This window comes from Dryobates pubescens, chromosome 12 (assembly GCF_014839835.1).
Source record: "Dryobates pubescens isolate bDryPub1 chromosome 12, bDryPub1.pri, whole genome shotgun sequence".
NCBI lineage: Eukaryota > Metazoa > Chordata > Aves > Piciformes > Picidae > Dryobates > Dryobates pubescens.
Genome location: NC_071623.1, coordinates 9,869,319 through 9,891,721, shown reverse-complemented (window position 1 = coordinate 9,891,721; position 22,403 = coordinate 9,869,319). Strand labels below are relative to the sequence as shown.

Sequence of the window (22,403 nt, the reverse complement as noted above, 5' to 3'; positions counted from 1 at the left end):
CGTGAAGTTTCTGTAAGTTTGAAATTAAAAAAAAAAAAATCAACACAAACGCAACACAAATCATAGATTCTATGATTTTTCTTAGCAGCCACAAATGCAGCTATGATGGTATGCTTTTTTCTTAGCTGCATTTGTGGCTTGCATGGGAATGCCAGATCTGCTGGCATGGTTTTACAGCTGAGAGGAGGGGATTTTTAAATAGTATCTGATAACAACAGAAACAAATGAGAAATACAGTGTTTTGTTATGGTACGATATGACATATTCTACGAGGTCTCTGCCTCATGTAAATCACTATTTCTGGTGATTCAGTGAATGTGTTTATATGCTGTGAGTAAAACTGACCTGTTCAGTCTTACATACTGTTATGAATTTACAATTAACAATATAGAAAATATTAATATAAATTAAAATATTAATAAATTCTTATGAATATGAAAATTTGCCAAAAACTTATCCAATAGGTTCAATGTACAGTTGGAATATATATTTAGGACAGACTGAAAGAGTTGGGGCTATTCAGTCTGGAGAAAAGAAGGCTCTGAGGTGACCTTATTGTGGCCTTCCAGTATCTGAAGGAGACTACAAGAAGGCTGGGGAGGGACTTCTTAGGATATCAGGTAGTGACAGGACTAGGGGAGATTCAGATGGGACGTGAGGAAGAAGTTCTTTACCATGAGAGTGGAGAAGCCCTGGAATGGGTTGTCCAGGGAGGTGGTTGAGGCCCCATCCCTGGAGGTGTTTAAGACCAGGTTGGATGAGGCTCTGATCTAGTGTGAGGTGTCCCTACCCATGGCAGGGGGGTTGCAACTAGATGATCCTTGTGGTCCCTTCCAACCCTGACTGATTCTATGATTCTATGATTTACAGTGGGAATGTACAATATGTAGGCAAATATAATGACTTCAACAATTTTAAGCAAACCAGAAGGAATAATAGAAAGAGAGAATTCCCCAGCACAAAATGGTGCGCGACTCACCCTTTACATGTTTATAAATATGTAAAGGGTGAGTCCCGAGAGGATGGAGCCAGGTTCTGCTTGGTGGTGCCCAATGACAGCACAAGGAGCAATGGGTGGAAGTTGAGGCATAGGAAGGTTCATGTAAATAGGAGGGAAATTTTTTTCACTGTGAGGGTGACAGAGCACTGGAACAGGCTGCCCATGGGGGTTGTGGAGTCTCCCTCTCTGGAGATATTCAAAACTCACCTGGATGTGTTCCTGTGTAATATGGTGTAGGTGATTCTGCTCTGTCAGGGGAGTTGGACTGAATGATCTTTCAAGGTCCCTTCCAGCCCCTGACAGTCTGTGATTCTCTGATTCTGGGACTCAACAAGAACCATAAATACACGAGGCAATTAATTAATTACTCACAAGGAGTTCTACCCCAAATAGGGGAGTGCTGCTGCTGTGTATAAGCCATTGATGCTTTTTGGGGTGCTCTCATGTGGCAGGCAGGGCTCGTTGCTGGCAGGAAGGCCACGCGGTCTTGGTGCTGATCTGGCTCCAACAGGATGGCAGGCTGCTTACAATGCTATTACTGTGACAGGCTCTTGCTTTGTCCAAGGTAAACTGGCATGGCTCAAATTCTAGTTGCAAGGGGAAGCAAGGCTTGGCTCCAGCTCCTACGCTCATGGCTTCTCTAGCTTGCAGTGAGTAGGCTCATGGCTTCCATCCCAGGCTCTGGACCAGGAAACTTGAGGCAAGGCATCTTCAAGCAAGGTAGGTCCAAGCAGGCAAGGCGAACAGGCAAGGCGAGACGACTACAAATCAGCCGCTATATACATCTTGCCTGAGATTCAATTGGGCCAAGAGGGCAACTGAAGCCAGCAAACAGCGACCCAGTGAAAAGGGACTCTGCCAGGCTGTAGCCATAAAAGGCAGAAACATAGGCCTGGTTGGGGAGAAGTAGTGGCCATTACACATGCTCTTACCCCACAACTAGACTTGTTTACCAGACACGTTAGGTCCTGTCCCTCTGTCCCTTTTCCCGCATTACCTGACTCCTACAGGAGGGAGTGGGGAGAGGGGGATCATGTCTAGACATAGCAGGACCTGTCTGGGTTTGTGCTGGTAGCTGCCATGACATCCTGCATAATGTACTTAGGAAACAGCACTGAAATAGGCAATCCTTCTGGTACCAGGATGAATTTTTTAGCAACGCTTAAGCTATCAAAAAATAATGCCACTTCCCACACTGCTGGAAGACCACTGTTAACAATGCATACAAGACCAGAGAGCACAATACATTTTTGGCTACTGCTCAGACTCTACACTGATTTTCTGCATGAGACAAATACTTGAGTGGTAAAGCTCCACAGACTGGCTGGGGTTGCCACAGAGTCCCAGTAAAGCAGAACACGGCTACATGCTGGATGTCAGAGAAACTGTATGGGGCAAGTACAATCTTTTAAATGACAAATCAAAATGACAGATCACTGAATAGCTGCAAATTTAGAGTATGTATTTTAAGATAGTTATGTGGGAGAGCTACTGCATACGGCACCAACGAGACCTATTCTGGCATAATGCAGTCTTCTGGCCAGCATTTGCAGATCGCAAGTACAAAGACATAAAGGACATAAGGGAAATAGAAGTATAACTAAAATAGATTATTTTGGCTTGTTCATTGTGATAAATATCATAGAATCACAGAATTTTAGGGGACGGAAGGGACCTCAAAAGATCATCTAGTCCAATTCCCCTGCCAGAGCAGGATCACCTATACCAGGTCACGCAGAGAATCTCCTTCTGTATACCATCAGGGAATATACTTGATTTGGAAGAAAAGCTATGTCAGTTAAAGAACACTAAATCTGAGCTGTCTGGCAATTACTTTGGCCTTGAAAACAGAAACCAGAGTAGGATGAACCCAAAAGGAAACTGTTTTAAGAGAGAGTAGGGACTGCATAACAATACGGCTGTCCTCTGCTCCTAAGAATGGGTACATGTATGCAGAACTGGACTATATCCTCAGTAGAAAATGATAGGGTTTATAAAACAGTTTGCAATTAAATTTTATGAATCATGGCAAAATAAATCTTAAAATACAAATACAAAGATAACGTGTTCCAGGAATCATTCATCTGCTAAGCAGTTTTATTGCATTTGGGTTAAAATTAATGTGGCACTAGGAACATGCATCTATAAATTCACGTGGTGGTTAGTACATGTTCCACCAGTGTCCTGTCTTACATGGAAATTACTAGACAGAAAAAAAAGAAATTAAATATATCTCATATGTGAATTATGTTAATTCATACTAGAAATAGAAAACTGCATTTTTTGAAAAGATCTAAAAAAAAATCCCAGCTTTAAAGAGGGACTTAGAATAGCCTGCTTACTCAGCTTTGCTATGCAAATACCCATCATTCAGAAGACATCTCTCTACAAATTTCTTTTAGTAACTCCTGTCTAGTCTGAGGACGGCTATTGGTGGACAATTTATAGGTCAATGTATTTTTTTCAGAAGCAGACATCATGATCTATGACCAATATTCACAATTCAGTTAATTGTTTCAGGCTCATAAAGGTAATAATAATGATACACTCAATTTAGATTGCCATAAGGCATTTCATTTGGTATCATAGAATCACAGAATGGTCCAGGACAGAAGGGACTTCTGGAGATCATCTAGTCTGACCTCCCTGCAGTCAGCAGGGAGACCCTCCGCGAGATTGTGTGACTTCCTGATGATAAAGAAACTGCCACAAAGTCTTAATTTAAAGTTACATAGCCTTCAAATTCAAAGACATTAAAACTTATTCATAAGAGGTCATAAGTCTAAAGTCAAACTAAAAGCCCAAATATTTTATTTAAATACTCTCAAATACTATGTAATATGAAATTATGTTTACTTCCCTTCAGTGATAGATTAGTTTTGTTTTCTAAATTCAAAATGCTGGGATTTCACTGCTGGAGGTAAAAGATTTATGCAACAGAGTTATGAAGAAATGTTCTTCCACAGGTAAAATCACCTTACAGATTCAACAGGATTTTGAGCAAGTTAATTGCCTTAATTGTCCAATAAAAACTGGGCCATAGATTGTTTGGTTTTTTTCTCAGGTGGTCCGGTACCATAGATCTTGCTGCTCTTCCTACAGACACACCCTGTCTAAGAATTGCCTGCTATGAAATTAGGCCTGAGATGGTTTTTGATAGCCTTCCTCAATCATTCAAGCAGACTAAAAAGACAGTGAACTCCAACCTCTGTTCCTCCAAATCCCTTCTCTACTGTGATGCTTATGAAAAACTGAGAAGGAAGTGGTAGCTGACAGCTACTCTCAATAGTGTTGCCAGTATGGTTTTGTTATTACCTTGTGCTCCCCAGCTGCCCCCATACAATTTCTATCCCTTGTAAGCTGTATGGAACAGGTTCTGACTGCACAGCAGAGGGAAATGATTATGAGAAATCTTGTAATGGAAAGAAATAATAATAATTCCTCCACTTACATGTAAATTCCTATTCCCATCCAAACCCTAACCACAATGCCTGCTTCTTCCCACAGCATACACTATTGCCAAGGTAGGGCAAGGTAAAAAGGACTTTTTTCCACAACTTAACAATAAAAGCTTGTAAGATATAGGCAAATGCACATTTTGTCTGTATAAAGTCATTGTATGGAGTTATGTATAGAGAGAAAATAAAATAAAAGAAAAAATCTGCTGTGGAAAACGTCCAGCTTGGCCTTTAAAAGCAGTAACACCCTTAAATGAAATCTGCTGAACAAACATCATCTGCTGGAGTGCTGAGTGCATTTCAGTTCTCCTGCAGAAGGGAAATATGGCTCTGTTACATTCTGTCAATTCTGTTTGCAACAGAATCATTTCACCAAGCCTTTGTTTCACAATCCCTTTTTTGACAGGTCAGTTTCAGTAAAGGAATGTACAAGACCAAGAAGTTTTGTAGCTTGCTACTTCTAAAGAGCAGCTGTGCTACAAAGTGACACCCTAAATGGGACCTTACACTGGAGAATTATTTGCCATCTCTTGGAGAGCAGCTGGGACACACCTATCTGTCCTGGCAGGGGCAAAACAGGCAGGGGGAAAGGTGCACAGCTCTGCACTGGTCTGGACACTGTGTTAGTGATGGGAACTAGGATTTTGAGCCTCTTCAGAAGGCAATAAAGAGACATAGGCAACTTACAAAAATAGCGAGACAGAGCTCCAAAGCGTGAGGCCAAGAGTGAGCTAATTAATTCCCAGGAAAATAAAAATGTCAATTCATAAATATGCCTTTCATATTTAGTCACATTACCTTTCTCCATTTCACTCTTCTCCTTCACATGTGCATGAGTTTTACAATGCAATAACTAGAAAGTACTATCTGCATAGCAAAATCCCCACAAACAACTGCAGAGCCTGTGAGTATTAGTTCACCTTTCAGAGGAAGCATACAGCATGCATTAAGCTTTACTGAAGCAAACCCATCCATCTTCTCTGACAGGAGTCTGTCTTTTATGCTCTCCACACAGAGCTGTATCTCACTGTATCTAAACATCTCAAAGCCTCTAATGTACCTATTCCCTCAGTGAGCAGTAAGGTGAAGTGTTATCACCCCATTGTGCTCCTGGGAACTGAAGTCAGGCAATATGCCTGCATTATCAAGTAAGGAGGCCCTTAAGTAAACTTCCTTACAGTTTCCAGACTACATACACTGCACAGTGTTAGTTCAATGCTGGTGTCTGTTTGGAGTCAACACATGAGGGAAGCAGCTGATTCCAAGGACCACCTCTAAAACCAAGGTGATGGGGCTTGGCTCAGTCTCTATGGAAATGTTTTCTCACCCTGTCCCATCCCTGTACTTATTCCTGCATGCAGTCTAGGACATGCAGTTTCTACTACCAGTTCTGTGCATGAAGTATCCTATTGGGGAGGGGTTGCACCTCACCATCAAAGCAAAACAAAACAAAACAAACAAAAAGTCTGCAGAAAACAGCAACAGTAATAGCAAAAAGTAAAGGATGGGACAACAACAGGTGGCTGAGAAGAGACACATGGCCAAATGATAAACACTGCAGTCCTGGCCAGCCTGCTTTAGAAGGGCACTGGGCTGTGGCTGTGAACTGCTCTCCACCACCTGGCTCTCACAGCCTGGACCATGTTGTTTTCCTTCTCAGCACCTGGCCATCTGGCTCCAGAGAGTTGCTGTGGAGGGACAGAACCCCTCCCCCTCCTTTGCCTGGGGTGGCAAGCTGAGACTTGATATTGGCTTAGGAAGCTGGGATTTCTCCCTGGGGATCATGTGTGCAACAGAAAAGATTATGTGATCGACTCAAAGTCATACCACTGACCAACACCTAGGATCCCCCAGCTTCTTAATTACTAATAGGCTTTCTTTAATATTCATTCTAGAGCTGCCTTCCCCACGACTGCCAGCTTTTACATAGCATGTGGTAACTACAAGGCTGAACAAGATGGGGAGGCAGTTCTCTGCTGACTACTGCTGCAGCTTTCCAAGCACCCTGCAGGGCCTGCGTCTACCCCTCTGGAGCACTCAATGCACCCCATGTCAACCAGGCACTTGCCAGTCCACAATTTGGCTGTAGCAAGAAGTTGAGCTTTGTTAAAACCAGTCACATGAGCTAATTGCAGAGCTCCCATTAGTTTACCTGGCAGGTATACAGCTAATTGTCAACCCAGGTTATCAAATCTCAGGAACAACATACTACATAAATATGGTGTCATCACATTAATGTAAGGGATGTGTGCAGAAGTGAACGAACCACAATCACTGTCACTAACTGGTGACATTCAGAGTGTCTCAACCGATAGTTAAATTCCACATTGGTGAAGATAATGTATATCACAGGATTGCTGTTTTCAAGTAAAATATAGGATGGCTTAGTTTTCAAGTAAAATTCAGTGTTCAATAAAAAACAAAGTGCCCATTTCCTCTTGGAAACAGATAAAACAGTTCTTGTTTCATGCATGCATTACAGACCATAGTCACCTTAAAAGCTAGAGCACCATACAGAAAAACTGGAGTGGAGCTCCAGATATCAACAAAACAGAAGCTCCTGCTGAAATCAGTGATTCCATATGTTAAATACCAACAACTCTGCATGTTACAAAACATACTAAATTACAATCAATTTACTAAATTATATGGAAACCTAAAGAAGTATACGTACTATTTCTATACTAAAATTAGAGATGGCACCCCCTTTTGTATTTTAACTATTTCTGGCCATCTAAAGGAAAATGCATGTTGCTGGACAGCACATTTTGTTTAATTGCATTTCTTGATAAGGACTGAGGAGAAATTGGGCACCTTTTGAAAATAAGCTTTGAATAGTAAGAGGCACGGTCTGCCCTCTAAGATAAGCAGGAAGACAATTTGCACTTAAAAAAGTTATGGACTTAAAGAAATGCATATCTAAATTTAATTTCAAATCTAGTTACAGAAACTTATCTTTTTTTTCCTAGCATGCCCCCTTCTCTTATCTTCAGGCCTTTTTTTTTGTGGGTTTTTTTTTTGAGGGGGTTGTTGTTGGTTGGTTGTTTTTTTCTTTTCTTTCAGTCTTACTAGATGATTTTTAAAATAATCAAATTTGTGGGTGTAAGTCTTACTCTACTATTATCCTTTGTCCTGCAATAACTCTTAGACTATACATTTGCAGAGAAAGATGAAAAAAAAAATTTAAAAAAAGGTGTCCTATTTAAGATAACAATGCCATGCTGATTTTGGTAGAAAAACAAATACAGGATAATACTACGGGAAACTGTCTTGGGTTGAAAATTCACTCGTCACAATAAAGCATAAGGTTAAGAGTGTATTTGAAAGCATTCTGCAGAGTTAAAAATCACAGAATCAAAACCAATAATAAAAGCAAGGATTACAGAGCCATAGTTCCTGACAAACAATAAGTGTGCTTATTTCCCTGTTTCAGCTGGCACCAATGCACTTTGGACTACATTATATTTATATTTTCATTCATGGTTTCAGGTTTTATTGGGTAAACTACAGACTGACTATATATATATATATACACATTGGTTTCAAGAAAAGGTTTTCATAGTCTGTGTCAGTGTGGCATTAAGCCCACCAAAATATGTGTTGAAACATTGACTCCTACTGTAATCTAAACCCATCTACACAGCAAGCAGCTTCTGCCAATCTATGAGATACACTGCCCACTGCTTCCCCTATTTTACAAAATATTGACTCCGAGTTATGAATTCAGTACTAACACAGAACCAGAAGCCTTTCTTGCACATGTCAAGATAGTGTCACTCAGCTGACTGGAGGCCTCTTGACTCCTTGACTTCCAGCAACTTTGAACCAGCTGATGTGGTAATGCATGAAGGAGCTCTGATGGAAAAACACGTGTAGGTCTAAACAAGACATGCAGGCTAGTGGGTCTTGTGCAGTGGGTCTTGGTCAAGTATTGATGTGTCCAATTCAGTGCTGTTTAATCTCATGAGGACAAACTAAAGGAGTTTTTTTCTGTCTAACAGTGAGTTGGACCAGGCAGGAAAGCACAAAAGCGAAACTCTTGTGGTTAAACAGTCCTTTAACTGTGCAAATACAAAGATAAAAGTAATGGTAAAGGTAGCATATGAGAGCTGACATTATGGCTGTATTTTTCAGTATTAATACCTATGATTGGATAACAAAATATGTGTGTATACATGTATACTTCTGCTTATATTTATGCATATATACACACACACACATTAAATCAGCATTATTTGAAAGACACCAATAAAAACACAGATTGAAGCTCAAAGATTCATTCTGATATAAAGAATTTGAGATGACAGGCAAGCCTTATTTACACGTTTCCTGTGGTTTTATATGTTTAAAGAAACATCAAAGGTTTTTAACAAGAAAATTATATTCTCCCAGCCATACAGCATACTCTTGTGATTGCATTAGAGCTGCTGTACAATACAACTTTCTTTGCTTACTGACAATGGGTTTTGCTATGTTAATTAAATAAGTAATGTGTCTGTGATATTTATTCATTAAAATTAATGCAATAATAATGATGTTGAAAGTTCATATTGGACTCAATCTGGCAAGCCAAGTGAAACGGCTTCACTGGAGTCACTCTAAGCTTATTCTTGATGGAAGACAGAGCTCCGACAGAAGTTTCTGTGTGAAATCGGTTTACCCTTGCTTCACTTAATATTATTCCCCATCAGCAAATAAACAATCTTCAGAGCAGACAAAAAAGTCTTGCATTGAACAAAGCCTATGTAGACCATGAGTCTGCAGGCGACAGGTCAGGCTGGGCGCAGAGCCCGCTGGACGGTTGTACTCCTGTGGCTGGCTGTGACAGGGGAAACGCTGCCGGCATCACCGCTGAGCTCTGCGGTCTGGCCACGGGTGACAGCCGTCAGCTGGAATTAACCCAAAGGATGGCACTGAGCATGGGTTGTCATTTCGCTTAACGAGACTTGAAACAAACAGCAGAGGTTTTGTAAATGAAACCTGAGATCCCCTTGCTCCTGGAATTATCTTCAGGCAAAATGGGAACTGCCCTGCTCTGGCTTTCCCTTTGGAGAAGCTGCTCTTGACAAAGGCTGTACCATGAGCATACAGCAGGTGATGGCCCTGCACTGGCAGACAAATGTACTGCATGAAATAATAGAAACTTTCTGCTTAAATATAGATTCTCAAATCTACAGCTTCTCACTAAACAGTGAGATCAACAGCAGTCTTCAGCAACTCCTCCAATACTGGATTAAGATTTGATGAACAGGAACAAACATGGGGTTAAAGTTCAACATAGAAACCACAAAGATCTATTACCATTAATATTTTTGTTCTGTTAACTAGATGGGTTACACCTGAATCCTGTCAAAAAGGAAAAACACAAACTACTTTTGATTTATGCCCATCCATATTTTATGCAATCAACTCAAGCTACATGCATGGAAAAAGAAGATGAATCACAGAATCAACCAGCTTGGAAGAGACCTCCAAGATCATCAAGTCCAGAAGAGTAAGACAACCTTAATTAAAAAGACTGATTAGTATTTAGGAAACAGGAAGCTGACCCTGCCACTACCAGCAACAATGACTCATAGTACTATTGACATATGTGTGCTACTTAGAATCTGAAGACCATAGCTGAGTCTTGTTCTGCTAAAAACTTGCACTAACTACTCTGAAATTATCATCTCTGATTAATTTCCTACAGAAAATGTTTTCATTAAAATTTTATGTGTAAAATGTCATCTTTTTGTCTTCCCTAAATCTAGATACTAGATAAATAAAATAAGTAAATAAATAAATAAATAAATCACTCTAACCAACATGGAAATAACTTTTGTCTGGAGGAAAGCAAATACTTTCCATGCTTCTCATGGGCCAGCAGAAATTTAAATTTCCCCCAAGCTAAGGACAAGAAATTCACATTAACTCTTCTTCAAACCAGCACCACAAATCTTAAACAAAGAGTTTATTTTAGAAAGAGATAAAGCACTTAAGAAGGCAAAAAGGCAGGAGTTGCTTTTGTCTGACAGAGGTTAGGGACAGAAATATGAATCACAGATAAATTTAGTCAAGTTTTACATAGAAGAAATATTTGCAGCTAGTGAAAGGGGCTGATTTCTCAGGCCATGGAGGTCCAATACCTTCAAATTCATTTTATTAAATAGCAGTCATAGGGAAGTAGTACAGTAAAGCAGTAACAAGAATTAAATGTCACTCATCAATAATTGGGTCACTCATCAATAATTGGATTTTTATTTATCTTAAAGTATTTAAAACTCTTTGTTAAAGACTTGTTTCTTTGTCTCCATCAGGAACACTCAGAAAGGGAGAAAGTTTATAGTTAACACCACAGATTCTAAAGTTAGCATCCAGCTCTCAGTTGCGCCTGGAAGCAACCGTCCCTTCAGTACCCACAGAGAGGGCCTCAAGCTGTGTGAGTCTTTGTAGGAACTGATCTTCCTTTGCTACCTAACCTAATTATTTCTATCTTTGTTGTGACCCTGCAAAACTAATTTTAGGATGCTGAATGAAATATAAGACATACATTACACAGCTAATATGGAAGGCTGAATAATTAAGTGCCACTACAAATGGACACAATTAACAAAACACTAATTAAGGAAGGTCCCTTGTAAGCGAACAGCCATAAATATACAATGCCTGTCCACTGAGCCATGTGATTGTCCTTTAATAGACCATATATTGTAAAGCACTACAGAGGCAATAGGAAGAAGAACATGCACATCTAACTAAAGATTAAAACATATCTGTAATTTGATTAAGATCTCAACCAGGACGTACACCAATACTGCATATATTTTTAGTGATTATTTTTAAAGGGCTACAATTTTCCCATCATAACAATTTATAGAACTGGAGACCAGTGATGGCCTAACAACCTTTGAAGAATCTAGACATTCTTTTCTATGAAAAGATAAAATATGAGGCTTGCGTATCCTTTAATGATGGAAATTAATGGGACTGACTATGCTATCAATAAAATAGTGAAACTTCTTGGACTCTAGTGAAGTTTACAGTCAATGTTAACCTATTACAGATAAGAAGCAGCATGAGGTTTTTTCACAGAAACGGAAAAAAAAAAAAAATAAAGCTGGAAATTGATCCAAAACCTACCAAGTGTAGTACTGTTCCATTTCTTTCAGTGGGTTTTAGATCAGGACTTCAGTAACAAGGACTTAGACAAATTAGGTACCCCAGTCAGAGCTACTAAAGCCTTTATTAAGCAGTACCACAACTGCCAGATTTGTAAAATGAATAGGTAGTGAAGAACTGTGTTCACAGGAACACACTCAGAGTCCGTCTAGTCAGACAGCAGAACTCCAAGGGAAGCCAGCTGTAAATCCTTTGGGAGGAGCACCCTTTGGCACTTCAGAAATCACAGATGGACACATCTATTGATTACACTGTAACTGCAAGTTAGCAGGTGGTCCTTGGGGTTCACAAGGACCTTCTAATCTAACTCTCTGTTACACAGGCTGATAATTTTACCTATCTGTTGCAAAGCAAAATTTTAAAATGTCAGTGTTATTCGTGGACTTACTCAAGCTATTCTATTCTATTCTACTAGACCTTTTTTCCTTCACTGTATCCTTGCCAGTAAGAGATGAAAAATCTGAATGAACTGTGCAAAGTTCATTTTAGATTTGTCACAATTTTATGTTACTGGTTGTTAGGAAAACAATACAGAAGAGAACCCAAAGTAGCTTTCAATAGCCTTCATTCTTCCCCACTCTATTGTCTCTTCTCCATATATCCTATCTTCTTTTTTTCTGAATAATATTAAACCTTCATCCCTTTCTTCAGATGGGAATCTTTTAATCTACAAGTGTTTTCTTTTTTTCTGTCATTTTCCAGTCCTTTTTTATTCCTTTAATAGACTTATAGCTAGGATGTGACCAAGGAAAGGCAGACATAGTATGCAGACTGAGAGTCAACAGTTGGCAAAGCAAACATTACAAATATTACAAAGTTTTGCATTCCTTTTACAATGTTTAAAGTTTTCTTCAGCTACAAACTAAGCAAACACTCTGATCAAGTTTTTCCCTAACAACGGACATGAGATTGACAATAGTATCTGTTGTTCTGTTGGAGCACTACACAGGAAACATTAAGATTCCCTCCAAGGTGTCACCATGCTTATGTATAAAATAACTGATGACATTATGTAGCCCAGACTGTTCTTTGACAGTCTCTCCAAAATAAACCTGTTGTCTTCAAATAAGCTGCATTTACAGATCACTAAAAAAAATTTAATACTAAATCAACCCTCAAAAGCAACCACCATCTCGTGGCATGTTTGAATCATGCTACATTTCCTACATTTGGCATAGATAACTAGAGTGTTTTCTATTTGTGGCTTGCATTCAGTTTTCTTCTCTGTATGTATGTGAGAAAATGCATATGTATTCATATGCCAACACAGGGATATGTGTGTACACATGTGTGCACATAACTATATATTTATATATATATGCACAGAAAGACATTGCCAGTCAGTAAATCTAGTCTAACGCTGGTATAAGCACATCAGCTATGAGATCCCACCAAAGAAATGTCTAGCAGGAAAGCTGACAAGCCTTCTCTGTTTCAAGAGGAGATTTCAATAGAATAAAATTTCCATGTATAATAAATATGCAGATCTTACTGATGGATTGATACATAGATGTACACACACATCACCACTATGCATACAACTTGCCAAAAAAGGAAATGCTATGCATTTCACAGAATCACAGAATGTATCTGGTTGGAAGAGACCTCAAGGATCACCCAGACCAACCCTTGACCCAGCATTGAAGGGTCAACATTAAACCATGCCCCTAAGCGCCAGGTCCACACCCCGCTTGAGCACCCCCAGGGATGGTGACTCCACCACTGCACTGGGCAGACCACTCCAACATTTGATAACCCTCTCTATGAAGAAATATTTCCCAATACCCAGCCTAAATCTCCCCTGGCCCAGATTGCAACCATTTTTTCTAGTCCTGTCACTTGTCATCAGGGAGAAAAGACTGACCCTTCCTTGCTCTAACCTCCCTTCAGGTAGTTGTAGAGAGCGATGAGGTCTCCCCTCAGCCACCTCTTCTCCAAGCTAAACAACCTCAGCTCCCTCTGATGCTCCTCATAAGCATGTGCTCCAGGCCCTTCACCAGCTTTGTTGCCCCTCTCTGGACATACTCCAGCACCTCAATATCCTTCCTTTGCCATTAAATTACTGTAAAATGAGCAAAGGTAAAATTTCCTGCAAAAGGAAAAAAAAATCTGAGAGGAGACTGCCAGAAAGCATTAAAGAGAAGTCAAGGATGCAAGAATGCCAAGGTGCTATACAGTAACAGCTGTGCTCTGCTGCCATCCTGAAATTCTGTACATCGAACGGCAACCTGACAGACACAGGACTAAAACTGCTGCCAGGGATCAGTGCCACCTCAAAGCATTCTAGCTAAACATCCCTCAGCAGACACAGTGGCTCCATCCCAAGGTTTTCATCATACCGACAGATCTTCTTGGTGTAGAAATTATCCTTGAGGAGTATGATCCAGAGTCAAATCCATTAGAGATGCACTGTCAAATGGACGTAGGCACAGATGAACATGAGGGCTGGTTCCTTACACTGTTCAGACACAGCAATTCTGTCTGGTCTGGGTACGCAGGCAGACCAATGCCAGTTAAACTTCCTCATAACCTCACCAGAAAAAGCCTTTCCCTATGCATTATACTGATACACATTTTTATCACTTCATTTTCCTTCAAACTGTCTAATCTCCTGGCTGGGATTGAGTTTACTGAAATTGCTCTTGACAGACCAAGCACACAATTAAACGGAACTTAACAGGTGAAACTGAGATGACAGAGGTTTTACAAAGAAGTTGCACTAGCTTCCTAAAAGCCAGTCCTGAAAGAGCATTGTGAAACTTTTGCTGGAAATTCCAATTATTTGTGTTTTGGAAAAACTGATTTGTGTAAATTATCTATCTTTTCTAAGTTAGCTAACAGGAAACATTGTTCCTGACACTAAGTTATTATTTTACAGAAAAGCACTTCAAATTATCTCAACAGAGATCACAGACTCATTGTGCAACTGGAAACATGCATGGAAACAGAAAGGTGGTGACTCTCAAACAATAGAGTTTAAGAATCCCTCAAAAAGTAGAGCACTAGGAGTCAAGAACTGCAATAGCATATAGCATTTGGGTCTCATTAGTGAAAAATGGACAAAAGGCATATAGAAATATATCCCGTCTCTGAAGAGACAGGAGCTGCATCACCAGTGCCTGTAAATTTACTTCTGCTCCCTTTTTAACCCATTCTGCTATCCTCCATCTTCTTCCTCTTTTACAATGGAGTATTCATTGAGGACAGCTGTGAAGGACCAGAGAACAGAAAAATTTCCGACACCACTAGCCATCCATTCGCCAAGTTGTACTACTCCCTGGCTGCCTGCTGTATATATAGATTTGTGAAGATTGTAACTGTCTTCCTAGTGCATGAATCAGGCTTCTGTGTTTCTGTTCAGAAGCTACACTGAGCATTTTCTGTATTATGCCCAAAAGTAAAAATAAGATGAAAATAATATCTACCACGTTGGCAAAAATCTAAATGTTTTCATTTTCTCCCATTCTCCTTCAAGCCAAATCAAAAAATCTTTGTGGGTAATTGCAGCTGATGCTATGACCATTGAAGGACCACTGTCATGTCTGTGTGCTGTTCTAATAAATATGGTATTTCTAAGCACAGAAGGCAGTAAGAGTGATATCCTTGGTTGATTTATTCAGGCCTAGTTATCGAGGCATAAATACTATGCTGTTTAATACTATGCAATTACCTAAGAGTGCCTATAATACACAGGTACAGTGAGACCTAGAAAACAGAGAACTTAACACTAAAATGAGAGATCTGGGACTACCTGATTTCCTTGCCCTGATCTCACATAGCTTTGGCAAACAATTCCGGACTTTCCCCTTTTGCAGTAGATGGAGTTTCATATGTGACTGCCTTAGAGGAATATGGTAAGGTTGAATATTAACATTAAAACCCCACAACCTTTCACCTTCATTCTTTCCTCTTCCCCTCTCCAAGAGTTTTCTTCCAAATATGCAGTGATTTTAAGCTATCACAAATAAAATTAATTGCTGCATTTCATCTGGTTTCATCTTGAGAATATGAAAGCAATATGAAAGTGCATGAAATGATGCAGTTAAATGATTCCTCCTGAGTCACTGTGGTCCATTGCTGCATATTTAATTACATTTTAAAATGAAACAAACATACACTTGAAGTGATAGAGCATAATGGCTGCTTTGGTGCTACTGTAGATGTGCATGTAAAGACTTGAAGATTAATGCATGGAATACTGGCCCGACAGGCCATGATGGTAACCCAAAACAACCCCTACGGTCTCTCCTGCCAATTCTTCTTATTTCATGGGCCTCCAACACAATGGATGGCAACAAGTTAGAGATTTATAACAGAAATGCTGAGACAATCTTATCTACATAGCTGTGCACATGGCGCCGTTACAATTAAACTTTACAACTTCAGCACCATTAGATAAGTTTCTAGTTTTTAATCATCTTAATCAGAGCTTGGATGTTCCAATTGATATATATTATCACACAGTGTGCAGTATAAAAATAAGAACATTCCCAGACATTAAAGATCATAGCTGTTATGAAACAGAGAAGCATACCTAAACACTTCTGCACATCACTCTGTTACCCATTTTTTGCTTTGTTTCCCAATGGATTCAACACAATAGCCACAGAAAGCACACTGAATACACTACAAGAATACCACTGAAAAGTAAAAAAGCTTCATTAAGATCTGCCCCAAATATTTCAAATCTTCCTATCAGCAGTACAGCATGTGTACTGCTTTTAGTGATAAGGAGAGTTAGAAGCTTTCTCTTTCAAAGGCAGGCACTGGGATTATTCTTCATGCACTACTGTTTTCTTTAAGTCAGCTTCCCAGCACTAGCGAGGAGTGGGTGGAAAAACTCTCGCTGATTTCAGTGGTCTGAGATTTGGAGCCTGGAAAGGTTTTATGTAAATATTTCTCTTCACATTTTCTCTTCATTTGTCCGAGTGATTTACAGTTTTACTTCAGCAAGAAAAGTTTCCTCTCGAAGGAGCTATATTTGGTGTAAACTGAACAGATACTGCACCGGAGCTGAAACCCTCAATTTTAACCAACTGGGTATTGCTAACTAGAACAATGAAATTAATCTATGAACAAAACTCAGTTGTTTGCCATTCTCTATTACCCTGAATTTGCCAGTCCTCGCATGCTGCATGCCAGTTTTCATGCGCTATGTGATGTATTCCCACATTGTCAATGCTTATTCTTCTACAGCACCAGCTCTGCAGCGCTTGCTGCAGACAACAGTGCATCCCTTTAAGACGGATGGGTACAGGTGTGTAGCCTGTGTGTGTCACAAGAAGGAATTAAATGGAAAGAGCATGCCAGTAATTATGTGTGGTGGAACAGAGCATGCCATGGACATTTCTGAAAATTCTAAGAGCTGTAGCAATGCACAGGAGTTGCCATAGTGTTATTCTGACCCCTGAAGGATGGAAACAGAGTTAACTTCATATCCTTTTTTCCCAGTTTACTCAGCATACTCTATGAATGTCAAACTCTAAACTACATTTGCAGAATTTATTAGTGCTTGCGCAGACAGATCCTCCAGAAATACGAAAATAGTCATGAATTAATGGTGAACCAGCTTTAGAATAGTGATGTTTTCAAGGAAAATGACTTTTCAGGCTGGTTCCATGGTAAAATTACTGTGAGTTTGATAGCACATTAAATGCAGTGTATGATGATCATGTTTATCAAGAGATGCAAAACCCACTCTGCCTTCACCCCTTCTTAACAGAAGAGAATTTTAGTGTAAAATTTTGCTAGAATAAATTCAGAGTGAAGTGGGGAAGGACGTAGGCCAGTGATGATAAAATCACTCATTTCATCTGAATTAAGATTTCTTCAGGCTTATATTTTTCAGAGAATGCATCTGTTAGAGGTATGAGGCCTCAGCAGCAAGCTTATCTGTCTTCAAGTTCTCTTCCCCCCTCTCCCCTCAGCAGATTGGAATAATGATTTATGATTCTTAAATGGATAGTAAAGTATATCCTGATACTGTTACCTTTGTGCATAATTTGCGAAAATAGTCCATCAGAGTTAAACTGATTGGACTCCTGTCACACCCTTGCTCTTCACCTACTCATTTCTGAGATACTTGTGATAATGGACCACCTTTTGAGTTCCCTGTAAATGTAACAGGTAGATTAGGCTGTTATATCTCAGTATACTTTTTCTTGCTGAAGTCAGTCATGCTGTACTCAAAAATACCAAAGCAGCATGCAGCTAAAGCTGCAAGGCAGGCATTGCACACACTGAGAGGCAACACTGTGTTAAGCGCCACACACACTCAGGGAGAAACGGCGCCAGCTCTGCCTCGAGCACTGGAAGAAGGGTCAGCAGAACGACGTGTTCGGAGGTAGGCAACAGCGAGCGAGGAGGAGAATCAGTTTTAATTTTGGTTTGTTCTTCCTCCACGCAGCTGTTGCCATGCACTGAAGTCCCAGGTTGCCGTGTGACCTTGCAGAGGAGCACGCAGCCGGATCCTCTCAATGGGACCATTGTGAGCTTTGCAGGGGCTTTTCTGGAGCCCTCTCTGCGGGTGTGGCTGAAATAGCAACTAAGCAGTCTCCTCCTTCGTGAACTCCCTGTCCCGGGGAAACTCCGCCAGGAGCACACTGATGCAAAGGCTGCCTGCAAGAGGCAATCCCCTCCCTCGTCAGGAGCTGAGCAAGGATCTCCCCTCCTCTGCCCAGGTCTCCGTCCCCCGCTGCCGGGAGCACTACAAAGTTAACCCAAGCGATCAATACGCTACATGAGGATATTATTCCACTATCGGCAACTGATGCCACTGATGTAATCAAGTTACATAATCGCCGTCTTCGCACAAATACATCCATCTTCCTACAGATAAATCTGCATATCTGCTTCCATCCATTATGCATTAACCCACCAGCTGTACGTTAAGGGTATGTATTCTCACACACACAATATAACTTTAGCATTGCAGTGAACTGCACTGCACAACGTCATCACTATCGATTCCCTCAACCTTCCCCTATTCCCTCTATCAAAAGTGATTTTGCAGAGCAAGATTTCCAGTGTGCATTTCTTGGATCCCTTTAAATCTTTAAAGGCTGAAGTGGCTTCCTTGCTCGTTTCTGCTTTTAAGAAGATGATCTTTTCTCTCCTTTCTCTCCCTGTCTCGCTTCACACCACAACTAACAGAGGAATTAATTCACACACGGTCCCTCAGCCAGATGCATATATGTATGAAATACCGAAGATAGCATCTCTGTTTGCAAATCTTCAACTCCCATACACGTGGTCTGAGATTTCAGTAGGCAAGTTATTGGGTGAAAAGAATATTTTATAAGAGCAGGTGGATGAGAGATGTTCAGGCTAGTGAAATTTATGATATTTCTCTACTATCAAGACAGGTTTTTTTTCTTTACTGTCCCTCAGTTTCTAATTTCCTTGCAGGGACAGCTGGAATCCCAAATTACCAGTGGCATTTAACCTCCTTAGGACCACAGCACTGTATCACGATCAATAACGATCACCACCTTGAAGTTTAACAACTTGAAAAGCAAGACTTCTCTACCTCCATTGCAGCTATGAAATGCAGCAGAATGCTGCACAGAGTTGGAAACATTTGTTTCACCCAGGGGATGGGATCCTATCTCTTATTAAATAGATTCCATCACGGAGAGTTTCTTTACTATCACATACCCTTTTCAGACAAAAATATTACAACCCGGGGAAAAAAAATATAAAAAAAAATAGGTGAAAGGAAAGACTCTTTGCTTTTACAGTACTCTCCCAAATCCAGAGGGTGCAAGAATAGAGAGGGAGGTTTGTAATATCATCTTGGGGTTTTTTTTATATCTCAAAAAGCACTCACCAGAAGACCTACTGCAGTTATTCCACTCAACTGCCAATAACGGCTGGAGCCCCTCGCATCAGGGTAATGCAGCAATCCCGAAAGTACCCATTTCCATCACACGCCACCAAGTTTAGCAATGCCGGGCTTTTGCCTAGATAAAATGACCTTACCCACAGGAGTCTCCCGAAATATCCCTCCGGTGCGATCAGTCAGCGAGGAGAGCGCCGGTCACCACACTGCGCACTCGGCCGGAGAAGCCCCGTGTTTACTCCTGGGGCTGAGCTGGCCGCGAGTGCCGCGGACGCGTCGCCCATCCATCCACCGCTGCCAGCTCCGCCGCGGGCGCAGGTAATTCCATACAGACTTCGGCGGCCCCCCTCCCACCTCCCCGAGTCGCCCCTTCCTTCCTAGTTCAGAAAGTGCCCGCGTCGCCGGCGGGAGGAACCATCCAGGTGCGGCGAGGGGTGGGGGGAGAGGAGGGGGCGGCCGGCCTTGGGGCCCCCCGCGCCGCCCGCGGGTAGATCCGCGCCCAGCTCCGCGCCCAGCGCGTCGCCGCCGAAGGCCGGGTCCGGGCTGCCGTGCACTGGTATCCGGTGAGCGGCGGTCCAGCGGGGTTTCCTGGCGCTGGGCGGTTGTGGGGAAAGCGCTGCGGGACGAGGAGGGCAGGGTGCTTGCCGGGTCCTAGCACCTTTTCCGCCGCGCCAAGGAAAAAAAAAAAAAAAAAGAAAGAAGGTGGAGGGGAAGCGATGGGGGGCGGAGGGGGGGGAATCTCCGAATGGAAAAGAAGAAAGGGGGGAGGGGGGGGGAATCGGTTGTCCGCTTGCCCCAAACAATTCTAATCCTGGTGAAAATGACAAGTGATCAGCAAAGAAGAGGAGGTCTTGATTGATAACCACAATCCACCCAAAATATCCTAAGGAGCAGAGGAAGACAGGGAGTAGAGGGAGAGAGGCGAGAGAAACTGCAGTGCATAAATGATTCCTGTGTTTCTACGAGACGGGCTCGTTCGGCTGAACGCGTCCTCCGCCGGGCCGCCAGCCGGCAAGAAGGTGCCGTTGCTGCCACCCGATGGACACCTCGACGCTCGCCGGGCCGTGCACCCACACCCGCTCCTCCAGCGCCAGTTTTGGAGGAGGGTTGGTTGGTGGTTTTCCTTTTTGGTGTTTTTTCTTTATTTTTTTTTTTCCTTTTCTTTGGGGGGTGGAGAAGAGGGAGCGAGGAGGGGAGGGCCCTTCGGAAGGGATCCTGGAGAAACTCCTGGGTAGCAGCCCTCTCTCCCTCCGCCCTGGCGCCGCCCGCCTCCCCGCTCCGCCTCGGCCCGCAGCGCCGGGGCCGTGCCGTGCCGCGCCGCGCCGCGCCTGCCCGGGGATGGGGTTTGGGTAGCAGTGAGGGAAAGAGGCAGGGGCAGGGTCTAGGACGGGAAGCTGAACGCCAGGAGCGCAACATGCGCAAGGGTCATCCTGCTTTTCTTCTTGCGGTTTATGTTTTGGTTGGTTTTTGTTTTTTTTCCTTTCCCTCTGGTTTCCGAAGCGAAGTGTTGTTTTAGGAGAGATGATACATTATCTATTCTTGGATTTTTATAAGGCAAACTGTGGGCCTCGCTGTTGCCATGGGATCTTCTTTGTGCGAACTCTCTGAACTGTGTGGGAACAGTTTTATTTCCTTCCCTTCGGATTTTTTTCCTTTCTTTTTCTTTTTCTTTTTCTTTTTTTTTTTTTTAACCTTCTCTCAGTCTTCTGAAGATATGTATCAAAATGTAACTGCATTATTGCCAATTAACATTAACAGCAGCTGCAAGGTGTATCTAATTAGGAATGTTAATTACTTCTTGGAATAAATAGTCGTTTGCAGATGTTTGTAGTACTAAACAAATGTTCCATAAAATGTAACTCTAAAAATCTCACCCTCCCCCCTATAAATTTGATCATACTGCACAAAGAGTGCAAGGGAGTAGACACTCCCTCTTCCATAGTAGTAGCCCTGCAGCTGCATGCTTACAGAAAGAGATGCATGGAGTTGCCTTTACAGAGGTAGATGATTGGGTCAGAGAGGTTTCATACTCTTAGAACTCATTGCATGGGGTGCAAGGGTGGAAGAGAGGGAAATAGCTGAGAAGTGTAAGATAAACACATACAGTCATGTATCTGTTTACATCTGTGTGAATGGTCCTCTGCAAAACAGGAACAAAGAGACCTGGCAACACTCAGTTACCTCTAAATCCATCCTGGCTTCCTTGTAGGGCCATAGAGAAGAATGCTGCCTGCTACAGTTGTTACACCCCTAACGTAGATCATAGAATCAACGAGGTTGGAAAAGACCTCAAAGATCATCAAGTCCAGCCTATTACCTAATGCCTAACACCTCCTGACAACTAAACCATGGTTTCAAGTGCCATGTCCAATCATTTTTTGAACACCTCCAGGGATGGTGACTCCACCACCTCCCTGGGCAGCCAATTCCAATGGCCAATTACTCTTTCTGTGAAGAAACATCTTACAAGAGAGAAAAGAAAAGCAGCACGTGGGAAAGTGTGATTTTTATTACAGAACATGATAAAGGATTATCGATAAGCAGATAATTTGCCATGCGGAGTCAGTGGGTTGCAGGAGAGGTGGGAGCTGTTGCAGAATTTGTGGAGCTCACACCCTACCCCACTTCTCCTTATGATAACAGAATGGCATTCTTCATCTTGGATAAAAACTAGGAGAAACTAAATGCAAGTAGTCCAAATTCAATTTAAAACCACAAAAGTTAATGTTACTGGTTAAACTAGGCATTCAGATGCTACTATGAGTGACCCATATGTATGTAAAAAAGCAATTAAATACTTCATGGAATTCTCTTTGTGGATCAATACAGGGCATTTAAAATTAGCTAAATGACTCATATTATCTACTTTAGAGAGTTGGTTTGGGTGCTTCATTTAGAAGACCAGGCACCCTAGCTTGTTGAAAGAGAGAAAAGAGGGAAACAG

General features: G+C 41.6%; 1 protein-coding gene across 1 annotated transcript in view; it reads right to left on the bottom strand.

The window, feature by feature from the left end:
- IL1RAPL1 (interleukin 1 receptor accessory protein like 1) overlaps nt 1–19,797 on the bottom strand; it is a 676,185-nt gene extending 656,388 nt beyond the window's left edge. Inside the window, exon 1 of the mRNA XM_054166029.1 lies at nt 19,600–19,797. The gene's annotated coding sequence lies outside the window, so the exon portion shown is untranslated. The remainder of the gene's footprint in view (nt 1–19,599) is intronic.
- Between the last annotated feature and the right edge of the window lie 2,606 nt (nt 19,798–22,403).